The sequence below is a fragment of the Acanthaster planci genome, linkage group LG03, assembly GCF_054643075.1.
Source record: "Acanthaster planci isolate LZ-2023a linkage group LG03, COTS_SCS, whole genome shotgun sequence".
NCBI classification, from domain to species: domain Eukaryota; kingdom Metazoa; phylum Echinodermata; class Asteroidea; order Valvatida; family Acanthasteridae; genus Acanthaster; species Acanthaster planci.
Window position 1 is genome coordinate 683781 of NC_141779.1, and position 23915 is coordinate 707695.

At 40.2% G+C, this 23915-nt stretch overlaps 1 long non-coding RNA gene across 7 annotated transcripts in view; it reads right to left on the reverse strand.

The window, feature by feature from the left end:
• LOC147799529 (uncharacterized) overlaps nucleotides 1–23915 on the reverse strand; it is a 278554-nt gene that overhangs the window by 156817 nt on the left and 97822 nt on the right. For 4 of the 7 annotated variants that reach the window (XR_015424934.1, XR_015424937.1, XR_015424940.1 and 1 more), the window contains 6 exons: nucleotides 21733–21930; nucleotides 19828–20024; nucleotides 6515–6816; nucleotides 1641–1737; nucleotides 590–705; nucleotides 62–161 (listed from right to left, as the gene is read on the reverse strand). The exons of 1 other annotated variant lie outside the window; for it this stretch is intronic. This is a non-coding gene — a long non-coding RNA (uncharacterized LOC147799529). The remainder of the gene's footprint in view (nucleotides 1–61; nucleotides 162–589; nucleotides 706–1640; nucleotides 1738–6514; nucleotides 6817–19827; nucleotides 20025–21732; nucleotides 21931–23915) is intronic. 2 more of the 7 variants (XR_015424936.1, XR_015424938.1) reach the window with 2 other exon arrangements.

The following is a 23915-nucleotide window of genomic DNA, read 5'->3' on the forward strand; positions in this document are numbered from 1 at the left end:
TAAAAAATTTTCAATAAATAAACAATGAAACTCGTGAAACAAAAACAACAGATCTTCATACCAGGAGTAACAGGCAGAGGTGGTGTCTTGACAACATCCTTGATAACTGCGCATACATCCGGAACCAGCCCATCTTCCATGATAAAAAAAAATGTAGTATTCTGGAAAAGGGATTGGTTTCCAATAACAATACAAATTTCAGTATTCTAATTCATCCTTTGACATCCAACCACTTCCCCTGCAGAAAATCTGCACAATATGGAACACCATTGCTGAGCCCAAGGACGTGTCTTTAGTGTTCTGTGACGTGCATAATTATGTGGACACTGAGTTTTGATTGTTACTGGATTGATATGTTCAAGAAAGCCTCTCTGAGTGTGCCAAATGCAGGCTCTTTACCACTGAATAAATCACAGGTTATACTTGTGACTTTTCGGGTGCTCGATTTTAAGTGAAAAATGGAATTAACCAATCTACACAGTAAAAGTAAATCACCTAGTTCCCAAAACCTCTCACAAACCCAGTACAACTGTGGTCTATCCAAGCATTATTTGATATGTTTCACTTGGACTTCAAGCATTATCCTTACCATATCCGTGTAACTGATGATCAGTTCTTTCAAGGAGCTGCCCTGGAAGAGACAGTGCAATCACTTGCCCATGGAGTCCATGGCACACTGTGAAAGGTACTTTCTTGGGTGAGTTTCTGTCAAAAAAAACAAATTCCAATAAGCTTCTTGTCATGGACTGCATGTCACAGACCAAATAAAAGCACAGGTGCAATGAACCTGAATAATCTTCCAACCACTTTTTATAGCCCATGACAATTAAATTTTAAGAGACAAAAAGTTACACAACTTACCAATGCAACTTTCAACCTGTGCATATATATATGTTCTAGTGTTTTTTTAGAAATTTTATGCAAAGCCGTTGCAAAGTTCACAGTCAACTATTACACAGTTATTTTTGTGTGTTAACCATTTCTTAAGTTTGATCCTTACATGTACACTTGAATCCTTGTCCACATATATAATTTTAATTGTAATTATAATTATCTGATTTCTGCCAAAAATATTGACTTTTGAAAAAAAAAGATATATCAGCCTAGATGTACTTTCAATATACAGCTAAAGTAGTTTTTGAATGAGAGTCATTTGAATAATACAGAACAGCCTCACGATAATGAACACAATATAACAATATAACAGCATTCATGCCAAATTCCCTGAAGCCATTACCAGTTACCCACAAATCCATTCCCCATTCAAATGGAGAGCAACCTGCATCACCCTTTTTTTGGAATGAGGATTTGGGGCAAACATTTCCAACGAAGAAATCGAGTTGAAAAGAGGTAACAAGTTCAGCATACACTGTACGTCCATACACTTCTCAGACTTTGTGTCCAGGCACTGATAAAACATCAGCCAGAGCTGATCAGACAGGGCAACTGCTGTGGCTTATCCCATCAGATATGTCTACATATACAGATAACCTGACCCTATTTTCATATGTCCTCTTACATGAAGAGACTCAAGACAGTCTGTGTACTTGCACACCCAATTATTTACTGGACAATATGTAATGCCATTATCCAAGACTTCAGGACATTCAAGCAGAAGAAATAGCCATTGACATCTTTACCTGATGCAGCCGTTAGGGCAGATGCATGAGAAACTCAAGTTCTTATCCGTGAGGCATGTTCCAGCATTCTGTCGGGGTTGTGCTACACATAAACATGCTGTGGTGAAAGAACACAAGACAAGGTGTATTTGAATAGACTCATACATGTAGACTTAAGCACACATTAAAGTGGTGAAGGAACACAAGACAATGTGTATTTGAATAGACTCATAGACTCAAGCACACATTAAATAAACTGTATGAAAAATCAGTCTGAAAATATAATCTAGTTCATGCCTGAAGTGACGGGAGTATGGAACTGGCTCAGACTATATCTATACACATATGATCCCTCATATTTCTGTTGTAAACCTCCAATGAATATTTATTCGGTCTGAGATCTTTCAAGATACTGAAAGTGTCAGTACATGTATTTTCAAAATAAATTCCAACCATCGTCAACCCATCCCTACCAAATCCCCCACAACCGGCTGTCACTGACCAAGCCCACACATCCTCGACTGGGCTCAGGTTTTAGGTTCACGTATTACCATACTATAAGTACATGTAGTTACATACATGCACATGGGAAGAAATCTGGGCTCAGGTTTTAGGTTCACGTATTACCATACTATAAGTACATGTAGTTACATACATGCACAAGGGGAGAAAACTGGGCTCAGGTTTTAGGTTCACGTATTACCATACTATAAGTAATGTAGTTACATACATGCACATGGGGAGAGAAAACTGGGCTCAGGTTTTAGGTTCACATATTACCATACTATAAGTACATGTAGTTACATACATGCACATGGGGAAAAAACTGGGCTCAGGTTTTAGGTTCACGTATTACCATACTATAAGTACATGTAGTTACATACATGCCCATGGGGAGAAAACTGGGCTCAGGTTTTAGGTTCACGTATTACCATACTATAAGTACATGTAGTTACATACATGCCCATGGGGAGAAAACTGGGCTCAGGTTTTAGGTTCACGTATTACCATACTATAAGTACATGTAGTTACATACATGCCCATGGGGAGAAAACTGGGCTCAGGTTTTAGGTTCACGTATTACCATACTATAAGTACATGTAGTTACATACATGCACATGGGAAGAAATCTGGGCTCAGGTTTTAGGTTCACGTATTACCATACTATAAGTACATGTAGTTACATACATGCACATGGGAAGAAATCTGGGCTCAGGTTTTACGTTCACGTATTACCATACTATACGTTCAAATCTAGTGATTGTTCCCGCATAGTGGCCTTATGTGATATTCAGTTTGAAAATGCGGCCTGTTCAATTATGATCGTAACCCTAAGATTTTCCAAAACAGACCAAAAGGAAGGCAAAATGGAAAAGTAAGGCTTCATACTGACTGAAACAGTCTGATTGTAAGGCTGGGACAATACGGCAGAGACCATCCAATGTAATAGGACAGCGTGCATCCCGACGGCTGTTACACTGCCAACACCCATGCAATAAGCATTTGAAAACAAAGTGTTGGGTTATATCCGAAAATTATACAAGCCTGATGTGGAAGCAATACCAGATACATACAAAACCTATGGTAGTGAGAGAATAATTATTGACGGACAAAATGCAAGAAACTGTACCAGCTGTTGAAGTGAAGGGTGAAAACCAACACAATTAAGGCCATGGCACAAACTGAACTATGGGAAAATTGCCAAGTACGCTGATAAACTGAATGAGTATGGGGGAGGCAACAGAATCTAATAAAAGACCAAGAATTTCTAGCTGAAGTTGTTCCAAAGGTCTGCAGGCTGGGAGTACCATTGAGGTCTGCTCCTGGTGCTAGCTGCCAGAATCTGTACATATGAAAGCGAGAGAGAGAGCATTGGCGATGCCGTTATCAATACCAGGAACATGACGCACCTTGAAATGAATATTCAGATCCAAACAACGGATCACAAGCCAACAGACCCATTTCATAATCCTAGGGCAGGGACAAGTTTGGAGATTGATTTGTGGCCAAAACTACTGCATTATCTGTCCAGAAAACCACGCATCTACATCTATTTCTCAAATCTGGTCCCCACAAGCGCAGCGCCAGCACAATGGGAAAAAGTTCAAGGAAAGCAATAGAAAACTGCAGGGAACGGATTGACAAGGGCCATCTGCCCTGAGTCCAATGACCATGAAAAAATGCACAAAAACTTATACCGGCTGAAGCATCGGTGTACAACCGTAAGGTGTGACTGGACTGCCACACTTGGGGAGGAAACACGACCGAGCCATTGAAATGGACCAAGAACTGTTGCCATGCCAACAGATTGGTTTATGCTCCAGAAGAAAAGTGGATACGATGATGTGGCTTGTAAACGCTGCAGGTTACATGTACATGTAAATCAAACAAATGCACAGCCTTGGCAAACAGCTTTACAGTTGAAATTTAAACCTCTTAGCAAAGACTGCAGGTCCCTGAGAATAATTTTTGGTTTAGATAATGCATTATCCAACTTCTCTACTATGGACGTGATTTTCACGGGTAGAACTTGAATTGTCTGAGCAATAGGGTCGATTGCCAGCCCTAGGAAAGTGATGATATTAGCCGGTCCAACCGTTCTGTCTGACACAGAAGGGAACTCCAAACTCCTTACACACGACCATAAAAGAACTGAGAGCACGAGCGCAGTCACTGGAATTGGCACTTCCCACAAAAAGAAATTGTCGAGGTAGTGAATGATATCATCAGCCATTGCCACTTTGCTGGTACAGTACATTCCTTGAAATGTGCTAAAATGCTCATATGTCACACACGATATGGAACAACCCATGGGCATACATTTGTTGCAGTACGGATAGTGTGACCCATCGAAGAAGAAGCCTAACAGGTTGAAATCATCTGGGTGAAGTGGCAGCGAGTAAAAAGCCGACTTAATGTCAGATTTAGCCATAAGGGCACCAGTGCCTAAACTTAAGACCAACCCTATCGCTTCATTAAAACTCGAGTAATTAACAATGGTAAGAGACGGGTCAATGTGATCATTAACGGAATCGCCCAACGGGGAGCAAAGATTGTGTATCAAACGAAATTCACCCGGCGTTTGCTTAGGAACCAGACCGACTGGAGAAAAGGGCAAGTCTGGCAATGGGGGGGGCTAGAAAAACGACCAGCAATGCGGCCCAACTGAATCTCCCTGATATTATTGTGTAATAAAGCCTTGTGTTCATGGACGGACTTGAAATTGCCAGCCGAACTAGAGTGTACTCCCAGACCAAAATAGCCTAAACGAAAGACAAAAGTGAAACCATAGATCAGGGGTTGGTAGTTGATGCGTTGGCTGCCCCTTGAGCACTGCCAGTGCGTACATGTAGGGAGCTACTGTGGCAATTCTTGGCAGAGTGGCCAGGGGACATGCACACGGAATATTTGTGGACAAATAGACATGCGAACCGGAAACATAGACTGCGGTTGAAGTCGAAACAGATTCCACGAGCAGTGCCTCACTGTTCCTGCTGAGAGGATGTAAGACCCAGTTGCAGAATGGCTGTCGGGAGGACTTAAGGGGGTAGGTACGAAAAAAGTTTTGTGAGGGACCACCCACTAGCGTTGGCCACAATGCAGTGTCGATGCTGGCCAAGGAACGAGCAGGCATTCACGTCTGGTGAAGATGGAACTGGATATCATAATAGCGCCAGCCGGCACCCGTGCAACGGAAGGCTGCAAATCGGACAGTATCGGCACATTTCAGTAATTGTTGCAGAGCTGCCAAGTTCTTTCGGAGCATTTCAGTAATCTCAACTCTAAAAACTTTTTATTTGATGCGCAATGTACAACACAGCATGTTTACATTGTAGATGTAGTATGGGAGTTTTCAGTATGTGGAAAGTAATATTTTAATGGAAAACAGTTTTGAATTATATTTGCTTTGCATGCCAAATTATAAATCAAATGGACAGCCTTTGATGATGTGTGTACTTCCACAGGGCATCTGCAGCATTGGCATAGAAACCAATGTTCGCAAAACAGGTAATCCAAATTCTCATTATAACATGTGCATACCGGTACATGCTCGGTGAGAAACTGCACCATCAACACCTCAGCTCGAATGGTACCATACATAGGTTTAGCCTTAGAAGCCATTTCTTTTCCAAGAAAGAACGGCGAAGTCCGTGCAGTCGTAGAAATGTCCGAGCAAATACGGCGGCATGGTGTTGTCATGCATGACGCGTCACACGCGCGCCGTGATTGTTGCAGAAATGGGTATCACACCAATTTGGACCCGTAATGGTGATCAATTTCTGTACCAATTACGGAAAATCCGTACCACTTGGCAGCTCTGTTGTCGGGTACAGTACGGATGGCAAATCAAGTAAATGGATGCAAAAACCAAGAAAGCAGACATAAAAGGCAGAAGTCCACTTCTCAGTGGACATTATGCGAATGTGCTGAGCTGGGGGCGAATTTGCAAGGTGGGTGATTCAGGCAAACCGATCATAAGTACAAAGTTGTGAGAATGAGTATTACCAAATCCCATAGCAAAGAACCAAATTCGCCAAACTCCCCATTCCAAATTTTTTCTTGGATGTTTTTAGGTACCCTCAGCCCCAGCTCGTCACAAACACTGGTCAGTGCGGTGTAGTTTTGTACATTAGCCATTGAAGACACAGCACTCACAGCTTGAAGTGAAATAGGGATGGAAGTCAAAGGCAATGCAGATGAACTAATACTAGGAGTAGGATCACCAGTTGAAATTAAATAAGGAATGGATTGGTGGTCCACAACTGGTAAGGGAAAAAGATTGCAGTGACATCTGATTCACCAAGCCCCAAAGTCACAGGCAGTGCCGCGGCAGCACTTTGCGATGGTGGTCCACAACAGGTAAGGGAAAAAATTACAGGGAACAACTGACTCACCAAGCTCCGAAGTCACAGGCAGTGCAGCGGCAGCACTTTGCGGGCGTCCGGGTGGGAGAGATCCATCTACAGCACCAGTAGGGATTGCAGATGATGGTGTGGCTGCTGCCGGTATACTTTTCTCTAGCCCAACCGAACGTGGGGTTGCATCAGAAGCATCTCTCCGGTTTTGAGTAGGCTTACCGGTAGCAGAGCGAGGCCTTCTGTGCGGTCTCCTCCCCTCAGAAGACTAAACGGTTGCTGCCACTCTCTTCCCAGACTTCGGCATCTTGCAGTGACCAGAGATTGTGTTTAACGAAAGACTGAAAACAAAATTGGCAGAGAAACGTGCAACTTGATCATGTGTTTACATTTGATAAAGCCTGCTGAGAAGTGACAATTCCTGCTGTGTAAAACACACACTAAAACTTGGATACCAGACAGTTTACTTCATCCTTATTATTCATGAGTCTGTGTGTGACGCAACACGCAGAATGCGCCAGGCGCACACAAAGTCTATTTACTTCTATTTTATTGGACAATTTTCAAAAGGAATATACATGTACCATAAAATAGATGGGGATGTTTGGGAAAATAAAAGTGAAGTTTTAGAAAAAATTGTTGGAAATCCATCATATGTTGATTTCTTTTGACTCTCTGAATAAAAAGGTATTTATGAATATGAATAAATATGTGCTTGGCTGGTCTTAAACGTTAGTTTAATATTTATTCCCTGAACAATGCTCAAAAAAACATCCTTTAAAACAATCTCCCACTTGGCATCCCAAATCAACCTCTTCTGTGACACCGGATTGAGAAGAATATTTGGAAGCCTCCAAATTTGAACTCACCCACTGACCCACATTGGGCTAAGACACTGACTAAAAACACGTTCAGGCAAAAACTAGCCCCCCATTAAAAAACAAAAAAGGGACATCGTAGTTAACCATGTGATAAACAACAACACCAATTACACAGTACTAAAACAACTCAAACAAAAAACCACTCACTACTACATCAAAAATGTTTCCATTTCAGAAAAAGTATTTCCTCCAATGGCCCAACAGCATGCCCTGAAATATGTGACATCACCCTGCATGACTTCTAAAACAAAATACTAAAAAAAAAAAAGGTACAAAAGATTCTCACATAGTGGTGCTATAGAGAAAATATACTGGTCATCTATAACCAAATTCTTGACCAATTCCTAATTTTGTCGCAAACATCAACAAGATCCAACCAACTTTGAAATTCACAAATGAAGCTCTCTGAGACATCTATCTACTATCTCAGAAATATTTGTGAAACCCCCATTCTTTACTTTCAGGAAAGTACTTTCAGGAATTCACACAAGTTGAATAGCAAAATTTTGCAGAAAGTCTTTCATCAGATTTGCTTCGCTTTCACCTCTGCCTGAAGTATGAGCCAGCCTTAACTGAGGCCAAATGGCTGGACTCAAAACCCTAACCCCCTAGAGTGTATGTAAAATTAAATTGGAGGATTTGGGACTGTTTAAAACACTCCGTAAAATAAAATCTCCTTTACTGGTATAACAACCCATCAAAAGCATTACTTCCTTCAAAATCATCCGTATGCAACTGATTAAGTGTTATCCCTACTGGGCACAAAAGCATATTGTTCTTGCTGACAGAAGAATTTGAAAACTAATCTTCTGCTCGCATCACCCAATCACATCCAATAAACATCACTAGCTTGTCATATATTCTTCTTATGCCTACCCATTTCACCCCCTTACCAGACCACTGGCCTAGACTATTATTTAATCAGTAAGCTTCACAAGTCACCAGACAGTGTCACTGAATGGGATGGTGTCATCCTCTTTTCACATGACTCACACTTTTCTTATTTGAAGTTGATTGATACAGTCATGAACTTCTTCCTGTGTTTTGGGCTTTAAAATACGGAACCAGGAAAGTTGAGATATTTCACAGGGTCAGCAGTGTATCTTGGAAGCCAACTGTTGTCCAACGTTTTAAAACAATCACTAAAATGCTTATTAATCATCTGAGGAACGGCAGTATCAGAATTATTTATATGAACAACTGACTGGGTTAGGTATTTTGACACTTTCTGTTCAATATTTATTGATGAATGATTTCACAGGTTATCTTTTAATATTGGATGTTTCTTGCTCAAAAGATAAGATACTGTAAGTTTCTTGAAAGCTCTAATTAAATAATAATAATAAAAATTGACATTTATAAAGCGCCCAATCCATCAGGCTGCTCCCACGCGCTGTACATCAAAATATAGATAAATAAATATAACCTACATGTACCATAATCAAAATCAATACTAAGAAACTGAAAATGCTTGTTAAAAAGGTGCGTCTTCAGCCCGGTCTTAAAACTCTCCACATTCCTAGACATTCTAAGATGAACTTCAAGCTGGTTCCAGAGACCGGGACCAGCCACAGAAAACATCCTCTCGCCAGCAGAAGACAGCCTAGTTTTTGGAAGAGTAAGCCTAGGCGAGTCCAGTGCGGAATCGACTAGAAATCCTTACATCAAGCAAATCACTTAAATAACTTGGAGCACTGTTGTGGAGACATTTAAAGATCCTTAGACACACCTTAAAAATTACCCTATGATATTTTACTGGCAACCAATGTAGTTGCATCAGCGCAGGAGTGATGTGGTCAAATTTCTAGCCATTAGTGAGTAACCTTGCTGCAGCATTCTGGACTCTCTGCAAAGGAGCAAGGGCTGACGCTAAGTAACCTATTAAAACAGAGTTACAATAGTTTATGAGAGACGTAACAAGTGCATGAATAATATGCTCCGTGGCTGATTGACCCAAACAACATTTAATTTTGCTTATATTGTTCAGGTGTTACATTGCAGAGAGATATTCTTGATGTGGGATTGCATATTCATTTTGTTGTCAAAAATCACACCCAGACTCTTGACTTCAGAGACTGCGGTAATATTGTGATTACTAATTATTCACAAGAGTTCTAGGAATTTTGCTAAACGACATATGCGATCCAATGATAAGCAGATCTGTCTTATCATTATTTAGCTTCAAAAAGTTAATCGCCATCCAACATTTGATGTCGTCACAGCATTTTTCCCAAACTGGCACTTGTTGCTGTATGTTACTGGCAGTTGGCTGTGCTGACAAATACAACTGAGTGTCATTTGCATAAAAATGACAACTCAGTCCATGATGCCTGATAACATCCCCTAATGGCAACATATACACATTGAATAAAAGTGGTCTGAGTACAGAGCCCTGGGGGACACCATACTTAAGTGTATAGGTATCACTCATGGTTCCAACATCCAATCCACTCCGACCATCAGGTGATAAAGACCAAATCTGAACTCTTTGTAAACGGTCTCTAAGGTAAGAAGAAAACCAATCAAAGGTATTTTGTGAGACTCCTACATGTGTCCTTAATCGATGAAGCAAAATGTCATGATCAAGCGTATCAAACACACCACTTAAATCAAGAAATACCAGAATGGAGACTTTGCCCTCATCTATATTTTTCAAAATATCATTTTGAATGCGGGCAAGAGCCGTTTCCGTCCCATGGTGGCACTTGTATGCCGATTGAAAAGGTTCATGCAACATAAACCTGGTCATATGATTAGTAAGCTGTTGCGCAACCACCTTCTCAAGAACTTTGGAGACAAATGGTACATTGGCAACTGGCCGATACTTCTTAAGCAGCTCGGCTTGATCAGCGTTGAGGTTCCGAGATTTTGGAATGGGAGTAACGTAGACATCTTAAAATCATTTGGAAAAACTGCAAGCTTAATAGAAGAATTAACAAGAGATGTAATTATTGGGCAGATTTCAGGCAGACAGCATTTTAAAAGTGCAGTCGGTATCAGGTCAGTACCACAAGTTTTTGGAGGACACTTGCACAAGTGGAGGAGCCTAAATTAAGCTTACATCCTTCAGGAAGAATTGGATCTTGAATATCAAAATCTCCTTGACCCACACTACTCATACGTTGTAAGTTGCTGATCTTATCTTGAAAGAAATTTGCGAATCAATTTGCCAATTCGACTTCAGACTTATGAGTAGGAAATGTAGGAACTGACTTACGGCATAACAAATTATCAATCACACAAAAAATCTGATGACTATCACCCCTGCTCTCACGGATTAAGGTTTGATGATAATGCACTTTCGCATCCTTGATCATCAACACAACGCGATTATATTGCATTTTTTATATCTCCCAGTCAACAGTGAGTCGAGTAGATCGCCAACGAGGCTCCAGTTTTTTACGCTTAATTTTCTCCTTCCTAATGGTCTCAGTAAACCATGGTGTATTCGACCGTATAGTAAGAACCTTTGATTGAACAGGAGCATGCTTGTTAAGAACCATCCTTAATTCCAAATTGTAAAAAGCTGTGAATACGTTGGGGTCGGGTAATGAAGTTTTGTCCAAAAACTTTGAAAATGCAGAACAAAGAATGTCTCAACGAAAATGTTCACAGTCTATGTTTTTTAGCCTCCTAAATGCCACAGATCTCTGCGGTCTCACAGGCTTACTGATTTCTAAAGGAAAGAACACATTATCAGTGAATGATCAGAAATAGCAGGATCAAAACATCTACAGATTTGATAATGTCCATAGATGGACAAGTAATAACAAGATCCAAAACATGACCTTTAATATGGGTTGGGGATACTACATGTTGAATCAAATTGCAAGACTCGAGAAAATTCATAAAACAAATCCTATCATTTGCTTGAGGCTGATCCATGTGAATATTAAAGTCTCCAACTATCACAAAATCAGATGATTTTGACATGAACTGTTCAAAGACTTGAGAAAAATCAGATAAGAAGGTAGTGATTGCTACATTTGGAGCCAATAAACAACCATCAACAAGAAACGTTTATCATGACAGTCGACATTGACCACAATGTGCTCAAAAGATGATCCAGCCGCAGTAGATGGAGTGGCATGTATTCTCATTCCGGACTTATACAATACTCTTACACCACCACCAGCTCTACCTTGACGAAATTTATAGAAAAACTGGTAATCGTCAGATGTTAACTGTGACACCGTAGTAATGTCTCCTTCTTTAATCCATGTCTCAGTATTAACAGCAAGCACATCAATGTCTTGATCAGCCAGCAATTCAAGAATGCCAGTTGTTTTGTTACACACAGATCTCGCATTCAAACTACAAACCCGCAAATTTCTTCTGGATGGAGTGCAACTCGAAGCTGATGCCAGTTTAATCGAAATTAAATTACCTGTCTGGGGTGGTCGGCAATATGACAAATGCCATGAATTGAATTGCCTAGGTGTTACAATAACCAGATTTATCTGTTTATTTAGGTTAATTGATCTAGGTTTCAAAGAAATAGTTTATAAAGTCTATTTCTCTTTCTTTTAGATTTTAGTAGGCCTTTAGTGATCTAGGGATTTTTAGGTAGTTTATTATTATGTCTACACTTTGTATAAGGCATGCATTAATCAATGAGATGAGTTTACTTATTTGGAAGAGAATTGTGAATACTGCAAATTTACTCCATCACCAGCAGCAACCGAATCGCAGTCAACTTAACTCATTCATCTTTCAGTACAGCAACATGTTCGGCTTACGGTATTTCTTTTCAATGTGTACATGTACATGTAGGTTTCTGCTTAGTTTAAGCAAAGTCAAAGCCAAAGAGAATAACTGGAAGGTGATCACTGAAGTCCAATAGAACAATGAAAGTGGAGGATGGTTCAGTGTAATTTTTGAAGACATCATCAATCAATGTTGCTGATTTGTGAGTTATTCTAGTTGGTTTATCAATTGTAGAGCAGAAAAAAATGAGTATGTAAAAAGCTTTGTCATCATTAGTTAAAACTTGAGTTTCACTATAAAGAAGATCAATGTTAAAGTCCCCCGTCGACCAGCATTTAATCGATTCAGCTGAACATTTTTCCACCACCAAAGCACCTGTGATTCTCTGCATAGGTTCTTCCTCTGGCTTCAAACTGGGTAAAGGGGATGGGCCATGTAGGGTTAAATTGACGTTATATGATATTCTTCAACCGTCTTATAAACAGTAAGTTGGATTAAACCCTCTTTTATGTCAATAAATAAGCAAAACTTGGAAATTTCTTAGTGCTGTTTTCAGTCTCTGCCTGGGCTCTTCACACAAATTTATCGAAATCTGCCAATGTGGGCAGCAGACAAATCTTGGCAAAACTGTTTTGATGATGCATACCATAGACAGGTTTTCCACTTACTATAACACCAAGTTACCAGGATTTGACTCGGATTAACCTGGATTTTGGAATCCAGGGTGTGAAAGTGTGGATCCGTTCTCAGTTAACTAGTCACTTGGACTCAACTGGTTAGCTCCTCCCATCCATCCTAATTCAAGAGTACTTTTCCATATGAAGTATACAAAAGCTTCTGGAACTTTCATTGGCCACTCTTATTCCCAGATGGACAAACTACGCTAGAGGGAGATGTACAGATACAGGAAATCCCAGTATTTTAGCGGCAGGGGTATTAATGAACAATTCATTAGCCAGATAACCAGGAGTGCTATACTTGTAATCAGATTGCAGTTTGGATGATGTATGAAGTGCAGATAAATGGTCTTAGCCAGACCAAATTCCTCAAAAGCTGATTGAGAGAATTATGGAAGGGTGGTATCTACCAGGGCGTTTGCCAAATTGCCAGGATAACAAATGTGCAGTCAGATAGAAGCTGCAATATGTCAGGGCATTTGTGTATGATTTGTGAGCAAATATTGTCCAAAGAGGACTAAGTCCTGTGCTCATTATTTAAATTATGGACTTAAATACATTTCTAACAGTCGTTATCTTTAATTTTCAGGTAATATTTCAGAGAGGGCTATGGGTGCATAAGGACATGAGATGAAACAGGATGGCAACTTAAAATCTGGGCTACCAGACGTAGACGCAGAGCTGAGTCTACTCTTAAGCAGTATGGAGAAGCTTTTCAAAGTTTGTGTACATGGCAAATGAAACTACCAGTAGAGCCGAACTACTTATCCCTGTACATAAGTCATACTTCACCTATTTCCAAAGCCAGTTCAGTCATTGCTTGGACGCATAATTTGGCAGGTGTATCTGATCCATTCTCTTTACTTTTAGTGAAACAATTCATAGAGGATCTCCAAAGAAAATTTGCCGGTCTAGTCTCAAAAAAGAGCCCATCTCAGCCGAGATATTAATTAAGATGTACAATTATTACTGTACAGACTTACATGTGTATCAGTTAATCATCTTCTGTTACTATGTGTTTAGTCGTATTTACAGGTTTCCTCCGATTTGATGAGCTTTGACATATTAAAACAAGCCATTTGACTTTGATCATATTTATGTTTTGATTTTCATTCCATCCAGTAAAATGGATATTTACAGAAGTGGTAGCCATGAAGTAATCGCCAGACTTTCTCTTTCCGTCTGTCTGGTAGGGATGCTAGAGAAATATCTGAAATTAGCTCAGTTGCCCAACAAAGATTCCTATACAGGCTATTCAGAAACTTAACAGCTATAAAACAAGGTTACAAGTTACCGTACAAAGCATCAATCAACCAATGTATCCTTCCACAGTTTGTGGGGTCATGATGGAGGTACTCAAGCCAATAGTTGGTGATGTCTCCAAATACTGTGTTCATAGTCTAAAATCAGGAGGTGCTATAGAGGCTGCCACAGCAGGTGTTGAAGGCAGGCTGTTTAAAAGGCACGGGACATGGAGATCTCAGTCAGCCAAAGGTGCATTTGTGAAAGAAGACTTCTCTAAGTCTAAAGCCATGTTCCCATTGGACTTTATTTGGTCAACTTACCACGACTTTCCTGTTGATTTATAAAATTAAATCCAATGGAAACACACAGTAAATTAATATCCCTGTCAACTTACCGCAATCGTGATGTAAAAATAACAGGCTGAAAAAAGGTCGCAGAAGATTTCTGCGCAGCCATAGTAAGTTAGCAGGGGCACAAAAAGTCCACTGGGAATAGTTCCCATACAATGTAGATTGACCATGACCACGCTAAACCTACGAACCAGACTACTGCCTACACAGAGATTGTAACGGTGCCCTGTACTATGCTGTTGTTCTTGATGTCTTAAAGTTTTATTGTCTTCCCCAGGGTACTTTAAGCGGCACAGATGGCTATTGCACAACACATGCCCGAGACAGGCTTTTTGTTCATTGTTTGGTCATGGTAGTTCTTTTTAGATGTTTCTTTTGTATACCTAGCGTTACATTGCACCAGAAACACTCCCAGGATCACTTTGTGTGGGGCAGTTGGATTTTGAAACCCTGAGAATGGGAGGTGTATGAGGAAAATGGGTGCAGAGACAGGTTGAGGAGCGTTGGGTTGGGTTATGTTACCACCATAGCCAACAGGTGTGTAGAATCTGCCACCGCAGGTTACAAGTAAAAGGGTAGACATAAGAGATACCCAACTAGATTGTACCACAAGTTATTTTTCTCTTGTGACGACATCTCTGACCAGTCTTCACGGAAGTTATGCCTGAAACTACATATAGAGCCAAATGCCTTGATGGAATTACCTTAAGTTCAATTCTTTAAAGTTTGTTCATTGTCCTAGTCATTGTTGATGTAATACGCATTTATTGGAATATTGTATTTTAAACACTATTTGATGTTTATTCTGGGCCAAATCTATTCGCAAGATGTGTTTCGATACACTATATTTGTAGATAACCTGTTTGGAGGGTACAGACCTACATGTACAATAGCAGCGAGCCAATATGAGCTGAGTTGCTGAGTAGGTCCCTATATAGAGTACAGTCCGAAACACAGGCAATACACGTCATAATACAGGACGTCCACTGCTGCCTGGGGCTCTCAAAGGTCATATTGGTACACATTTCCTGCACCCACTCGCCATTCAGTTTGATTCCTTTGCTGCTTTATCATTTTGCTATTTGAGTACGGAATTTGATTTGATATTGATTTTGCTTGCTGTTAACGTGATCAAAGTAGTAACGAAGAAACTGTCCGTTGTTTGAATTATTTTGAATTGATTGGAGTGAGTTTTCTGCGAGATATTGATTTGCTTCCGATAGTTTTTATTTACTTTGCAAGTGTCTTGAAGTCTTTAAGTTGATTTGGTTTACATTTCTGTTTAATTACGTTTGAGCTTAATTACACTCTTTGTCTTATGTATGATCCGTTCATTTCATCAAGTTAAGTTGCTAATCTTTCATTTTATTTATTTGTAAATACATGTACTGTAAAAAGTCTTTTTTTTTTATTACGTTGCAATAGCCCTCTTGTGTTTCATTTCAAATATGTGCAGCAACTCTAAACTCTCTTTCTGCGGGACCTGGGTGACATTTATTTAATAATAAATTTGGCTAGAATGAGGAAACAGAGAATGCTTCCAAAAACACTGAATGAGACATGGTTGTATGTACTGTTATGAGCTCACATGAATTACATTTCTTTAATTCATCAATCTAATTTTATCTCTCTTTGCATGAGGTGGCCTGGGGTAATGTGCATTGCAGAGGGCCGAGTTGCAGTGCAAGACTGGTCAGAGAGTTCCCAATGCATTGTGGGAGAGCATCGCACCCAATTCAAACCCCCAATGCTACATGTATATGTGTTATCTTCCTGTTGGTTACAGTTGGTATCATGATGGAGGGTCAGATCCGAGATTACGTTTATTTGGCGAAAGTTGTGGGTTTTCTGGCTCAGAGCTATTAAGTTTGTCCATACTGAGCGTGTGAAATTGCAACAAAGTGCCACAGAAAAACGTGTGGAGAACTTGGAACGTGTGGAGAACTTGGAAACGCTTAGAACAACAAAGTTTGGAAACACATCTAACATTAGAAAATGTGAAGAAAGAATTGGCCACATCTCCTGACGGCTCGAAAGACGGCGATGCACAATCTCAATTCAAAGTCAAAATACAACATCGCACTCCTAAATTACCAGTATTTAATGAGACGCATGACGATTTGGATGCATACCTCTGACGCTTCGAACGGTACACAACCATGCAAGAATGGAACCCCGACTCGTGGGCCAAAAATCTAAGTGCTCTCCTGAAAGGCAAAGCACTCAATGTGTATTCTCGGCTAAGTTCAGATGAGTCAGCCAAATACAAAATGCTCAAGGAGGTGTTACTCAAGCAATTCCACCTGAATGAGCATGCCTTTAGAGAGAAATTTCGGTTGGCAAAACCCGAGAAAGATGACAGTGCGCCACAGTTTGCAGGTCCGTCTTGATAACCTACTGATGCGTTGGGTTGCTATGGCCAAAATACATGTGTACCTAAGACATACAGGTATGACGGTCTGAAAGATTTACTCTTGTGGGAACAGTTCATGAATTGTTGCAGTGATCATTTACATGTAGCTCTTTTCCTATAAGAGTATAAACCGGCATATGTTACGGAAATGGCCCAATTTGCAGAGCAGTATACAGATGCTCACGGCAGCTTTGCTCCCTTTATTGGGAACAGCAAACCAAACGGCTAATATTCAAATACATGTAGGTGGTTCTTAGATCAGAAGCAGACGCATCATGCGTCGTTTGCCAAATCATTGAAACCTATCACCAACGCCAACACACCACGAGATGTATCATCCCGCACACGTTTTGTATGTTGCAAACCAGGTCACATAGCGCATAATTGCTGCAGTAAGTTTAAAGAAATTGAGAAAGTTGCTGTAACGTGACAGCTTCAGCAATTACTGGCCTTTTTGAGGCTGAATGTGACATAGGGCAAAACACACAGAAAGCCACGAAATTTAGAGAAAGTGGTCCACCAAGTGCAATGGAAACTGGAGCTTATATATCCACCTTGCCTGATTTCACCCCGCTCAGTGAATGTTGTACGCATGACGGTTACGCCACATTGATATGCGGATACGGACTCCCAGTAATGAGCGCGGCGTGTAAAAACTCAGATTGTTCTACGCAGCCAGTCACAGATGGATTGGATTAATGACATAAAATGTAAAGTTCTATGCGACAGCAGCTGTAGCTCAGTAGTCATAAACCCTGACCTTGTTCCCGATGAAAAACTCACTGGTGCCGAAAAGTTGTGTATTCTTGTCGATGGAACTGTTTGCGTATTCCCAGTCGCAAGAATTAAATTAGACTCGCCCTATTTCATTGGCTGGACTGACTTGCTTTGCATGAGACAACCAGTGTACTACATCATATTAGGTAACATAACAGGTGTCAGATCACCGAATAATCCTGACCTGCTCTAGCAATGTGGTGTCTCATCAAACACTCAATTTGGAGAGGAGCATACTATGTCATGTGCAGTAATGACGCGAGCACAACGAGCTGCGCAGGATAAACCATTAAGGAAACTTAAGGTACCTGAAAGTACTCCAGTCATCTCGAAATCTGAAATTATGAGCGAACTAGCTAATGATCCGTCATTGGCCCATATACGAGAACTTGCAGAGAAGGGCAATCAGAAATGCAACAAATACGGATCAACTTCCACTTTCTACTGGCTTGACGGTGTGTTGTATAGGAAGTTCGAATCCCCCACTCTCCAATATGGAGACGCCTGTCCTCAACTTGTAGTTCCTATTACATGTAAATACTGAGTTAATGTAATTAAAGTAGCTCATGAAACCATCCTGGGTGAACACCAAGGAGCACGGAAAACGTGGGATAAGGTTATGAGCGAATTCTTTTGGCCAGGGTGTCAGGCAGATAGTACCCGATATTGTCGTTCCTATTACACATGTCAATGGACGATTCCAAAGGCAAAGTGACCAAGGTACATGTACCACTGGGAGATATGCCCCTTATAGATATGCCATTTAAACGTGTGGCTGTGGACATTACAGGCCCCCTTCACCCCAAATCTGACAGAGGCCATCATTTCATATTGACCCTGAATGATTACGTGGCATCCAGAAGCCGTTGCTCTACCTACCAGTAGTATTGAAACTACCAGGGAAGTACATGTACATGTAGATGCCATGACTGATGTATTCACACGAGTCAGCTTCCTAACTAAAATTCTTTCCGATCAGGGATGACAGTTTACATCAGATTTCATGAAAGAAACGAGTAGGCTCTAAACAGATGACCACTACTCCATTACATCCTTCGTGCAACAGTTTGGTTGAATGCATGAACGGTGTACTTAAACTAATGTTGAATCGGCTTCGCTCAGAAAAGCTACGCAATTGGGATTGCTATCTTGGATCTCTCCTCTTTGCATATCATGAAACCCCTCATCACTCAAGCTTGAAATTTGCACCCTTCGAAGTACTTTACAGTCGCACATCCATAGTCCGGTAGCTACATGTATCTTACGCGAACTTTGGACGGGTAAGGTTGAAAGTCCCAAAGTTAAAACTACACACCAACATGTTCTCAATCTCAGCGAGCGGAATTTGCACACGTTGGTAGATATGAACAAAAACTACTAAAAGTCGAGCACAAACTTTCAATGGCGGTGACCTCGTAATACTACTCCTACACACTGACCAAAACAAACTATTACTATGGTCATAGGTCCTCTCCCTGTACTAGCCAAAGTCGGAAACGTTGATTACCGTATAGATCTTTGCGACGGTACAGTCAAGACCTTCCATGCTGACATGCCGAAGAGGTATGTGAGAAGGTTAGTCGAGCATGAAACAAAATGAAAAACAAATGAATGAAAACGTACTTGAACGCCTATGTGTGGGCGTCACTGCAACCGTACAGAAGCCACGAGAGTAGGAACAATGAAGATATGATTATAGTGTCATCATTGGAAGCTAAAAAAACAGCAGATGGTATCAAAATAAAGGCTAAGACAGCAGGCCAAAAAAAGAAGACAAAAAAAAAAGTTCAGTGTTTGTCCTTTCCTCTTCAGCCAATAGAAAGTGCCATACACACAACTCAAGGTACATGTACATACAAGTACTTGTACATTGATACTCCAATGTACCCTTTAGCTGCATTTCTCCTTGAAGCACGGTTACAATTTTGAGTTTTGAACAATTCAAGAAAAAACACTGACATTAGACATTGTTATTCTAACATGAAACTAAACCTGAAACTAACCAATATGAAATGAAATTTGACATCCACAGTCATACATGTACATGCAAATTGGTACTTATTTAGAGTCAGGATTTGAAAAGTGGTAAATATAAAGTTGAAAAATAGTTGGATATTTTCAAAATTAAAAATAGCTTCATTTGGCTTCTTTTTAATCAGATATAAGTACATGTACATGATGTGAATTGGAATGCAGTGAGTATGCAACAAATAAATATCACTGTGCACATGTATGCATGCATGTATTACAGTGACATAATACTTTCCTGAGACATGACGAAAATGGCCTGATAGAAACTCACCCCTTTACTGCCTTAATAAATTTCCTGCTCCATCAGTCAATCGTTCATCAGTACACCCCGTCAACCTGAATGGTGTCCTTTTGTGACCACCAGATAGTGACAAAGTGGAATGGCTGGGCATGGTCTATCTGCTGGCTCCCTCCCAAGACAGCACAATGGTGTCAGCAGACTAGCACAGATGCGTTCTCAACACAGTCCTCAAAAACAACAACAGAAAAACAACTTTAAACAACTGATTGTGGATGATTTACACACACATGTACATGTACCCTGTATTCAACCAAAAGGCTAATGTACTGTTATCCCCTTAGTTCTCGAGCAGCCCAATGTTTCAGTCAGGAAGTTTATTAAAGGAAAAACCAGTTATTTCCAACTACAAAACTTCACCAAAGTCATCAAATAAAGAACACACCCATTTATGATGAATATACGTGTATACCAAAGAAGGTGTGAGTGACCCGGTATGAATTAGAACATGTTTGTTTTCTTCGAGAATAAAGGGCTGAATGTACAGCTGTGGAATGGGCGGAGGAATGTGTAGTGGAAGTTTCAATGATGCATGTAGCATACCCTTGTGGGGGTGCACAGGGTATAGGAGATTCACTTCACATTGGTCTGACGCAGGCTATAGACACTATTTTAATTTTATAAAGATTTAAATCCTTGTACTTCCATTGTTGCTATCTGTTTCACCCGAATTTCATTCACAAATACACCGATACTAAGCATTATTTGTTATTTTATAGGCAAGTCAAAGACTTGGTTCAAACTGCAGTAGACCAGTTAGGTGCTGACAACCCTTCCTTGTCGGTCGTAAAAACAACACTGTCCAGTACCATCAGCAAGCGACAGAAGTTGATTCATGTGGCTGATTCCAGCATGTACGGTTGGGCCATGATTACGGAGTATGAGGGGCATCAACTGGCTACATACCAAGATGATGACAAGATTACTCTTGCAGAAAATCAAGCCGCCAGAAAGATTAAGCAGAAGAGGGCAGCAGAGGCAGCAGTTAAGCAGGCTAAGAGGTTAAGAGCTCTTATGAACATCCTGCTTCTACTTAAGACCTAGGTGATGTCAAGATTACCCTTGCAGAAAATCAAGCCGCCAGAAAGATTAAGCAGAAAAAGGTAGCAGAGGCGGTAGTCAAGCAGGCTAAGAGGTTAAGAGCTCTTATGACCGTCCTGCTTCCACTTTTCATCCCTCTGAGCAGTCCAACATTACGGTGCTCAGGTCACCATGCCTCAAGTTTTGGAAGAGCGTGTTTCGTGTGAAGGAGCTTCTCTCATTGAACGGCCACCTGCTCCAAGCATAAAGTGGATGTGCAAGCTCAAACCAGTTGAGTCAAGTTCAATTCTGATGTTGAGTTGTATTCTGATAGTATTGATCAATCTGATGTTGTTGACAGTTACTATGCATATGAAGAAAACCTACCTAAAGTTTTACAATTAAAAAGTCGCAAAGTTTAATTCTAGATAAATTTAATCCAGGTTGTGAAACAGTAGATGCTTTTACTGTAGACTGGAAAAAAGAAAACAATTGGGTTGTACCCCCAATTGCCTTGACACCCATGTTATTCTAACATGAAACTAAACCTGAAACTAACCAATATGAAATGAAATTTGACATCCACAGTCATACATGTACATGCAAACTGGTACTTATTTAGAGTCAGGATTTGAAAAGTGGTAAATATAAAGTTGAAAAATAGTTGAATATTTTCAAAATTAAAAATAGCTTCATTTGGCTTCTTTTTAATCAGATATAAGTACATGTACATGATGTGAATTGGAATGCAGTGAGCATGCAACAAACAAATATCACTGTGCACATGTATGCACGCATGTATTACAGTGACATAATACTTTCCTGAGACATGACAAAAATGGCCTGATAGAAACTCACCCCTTTACTGCCTTAATAAATTTCCTGCTCCATCAGTCAATCCTTCATCAGTACACCCTGTCAACCTGAATGCTGTCCTTTTGTGACCACCAGATGAGTGACAAAGTGGAATGGCTGGGCATGGTCTATCTGCTGGCTCCCTCCCAAGACAGCACAATGGTGTCAGTAGACCAGCACAGATGCGTTCTCAACACAGTCCTCAAAAACAACAACAGAAAAACAACTTTAAACAACTGATTGTGGATGATTTACACACACATGTACATGTACACTGTATTCAACCAAAAGGCTAATATACTGGTATCTCCTTACTGCTCCAGAAACCCAACATTTCAGTCAGGAAGTTTATTAAAGGAAAAACCAGTTATTTCCAAATATAAAACTTCATCAAAGTCATCACAATAAAACACCCCTTCATGATGAATATGCATGTATTATATACCAAAGAAAGTAAAAATGTTCATTTGAGTGACTGGGTAGGAATTAGAACATATTTGTTTTCATCAAGAATGAAGGGTGGAATGTACAGCTGTGGGATGGACGGAGGAATGTGTACTGGAATTGTTAGTGATGCATGTAGAATACCCATGCGGGGGCACGCAGGGTATAGGAGATTCACTTCATGTTGGCAGGGATGTGATTGGAGGACTGTGAAAAAAACTGAAACTGTTAGCACAAAGCGCGAAGCCATTACGGCATTGGGTTTAAAGTTTAAAAGTTTAAAGTTTAGATGCTCTGGGGTGCATTCTAAGCCTCTCTGGGGCATGTTTTAAGCAAATATATTATGCCCCTTATGAAGTTATTTTGTATTGTAATTTTAGCAACTGTGGACAAATCAAACATTATTATTTCTAATTTCATTTAGTTTAAGGATCTCAGTCCACTGAGAAAATGTGAACTGTGCACATAAGTTCCACTAAAACAAAACAGGAGAAGCCTGCAGCCAACGGAGCATGCATGTCTTGCCATCATTCTCATGTGTGAGTAGTCAAACCATGTGTGTACGGTTTCCACAGCGGTGTGCATACGTACGACACTGGGCTCGATACGATCGCTGGGTTTCATATTTTACTCACATATAAGGCATGCAAAATATCAGTTGGGCTAGGGGTCTTGGAAAAAGCACATAAACACAGACCCCTTTGATTATATATCTATATTTAACTCATTTAAGTAAAACGTGTAATTACCCAGCACCAGTTATTAAGGTGTTAACATCCATATTTTGGGCACAAAAAATGGCCGGAATTGATGATCCCATGGTCTTTTCACTCGTAAAGTTTACTCTAGAAGGCCTTAAACGATGGCTCTCTTAACCAATTGAAACGAAAAGGCCAGTACCTAGCTTCAGTTCTGAAGGAAATCGTAGATTCTTACTTGTATAATGCAAACAAAGAGGCACATCTTATGACCTTGAGGTCAGTTACCATGTGTCTTTTGGCATACACTATTTTTACAATTTAGTGAACTTGCTCAAATCAAGAATTCTCACGTTTCTGTGGTGGTCAAACTTTGTCAAGTCTAGGGTTCTCTCAGGTTTCCATACCACGCACTTTCTCACAAACCTTGAGTGTTCCTACTACATGTAGTTCAACATAGTCCCGACATGATATTTAAATCGTTGTATTTTCTGTGTAAAGTGGCCCCAGCGGTTGTTCATGGTCATAGTCATAAATTAACCATATCCTCATTAATTTTAATTTTAAATGGGCCTCAAAAAAAAACCCAAAGCAAGGCAATTGTCACTGGAATCCCAATGGAATACCAGAAGCCTCCAAGAAACTGAGAGTTTGGAGGTTAAACGCCTACTGTGCAGAACATACAGCCAACTAGAAAAAAGTCTCTGTCTGCCTAATCTTCAGTTCACCCACTATACCCAGAACATTCCAATTGGGATATGAAAACTTCTGAGTTAGCCCATCATTTCACCTGTAAAATGAAGCTTCAAATGCCAACAACTTGATCATATTGCTAGTAATAGATGCAGTCCAACGAGGTGTGTCTGATGTGGAAGATTCCATTTGTATGAGCAATGTTGACAAAAAGATCAGATTAAAGGCTGCAAATGTGGGGAACAACACTCAAAGTGCATTGGCTCACTGTGGGTGCAAAACTATCTAACAGGAAAGAGGAATACAAAACATCAGAGTATCATACAATGTATATGCTTAATATAATCCCAA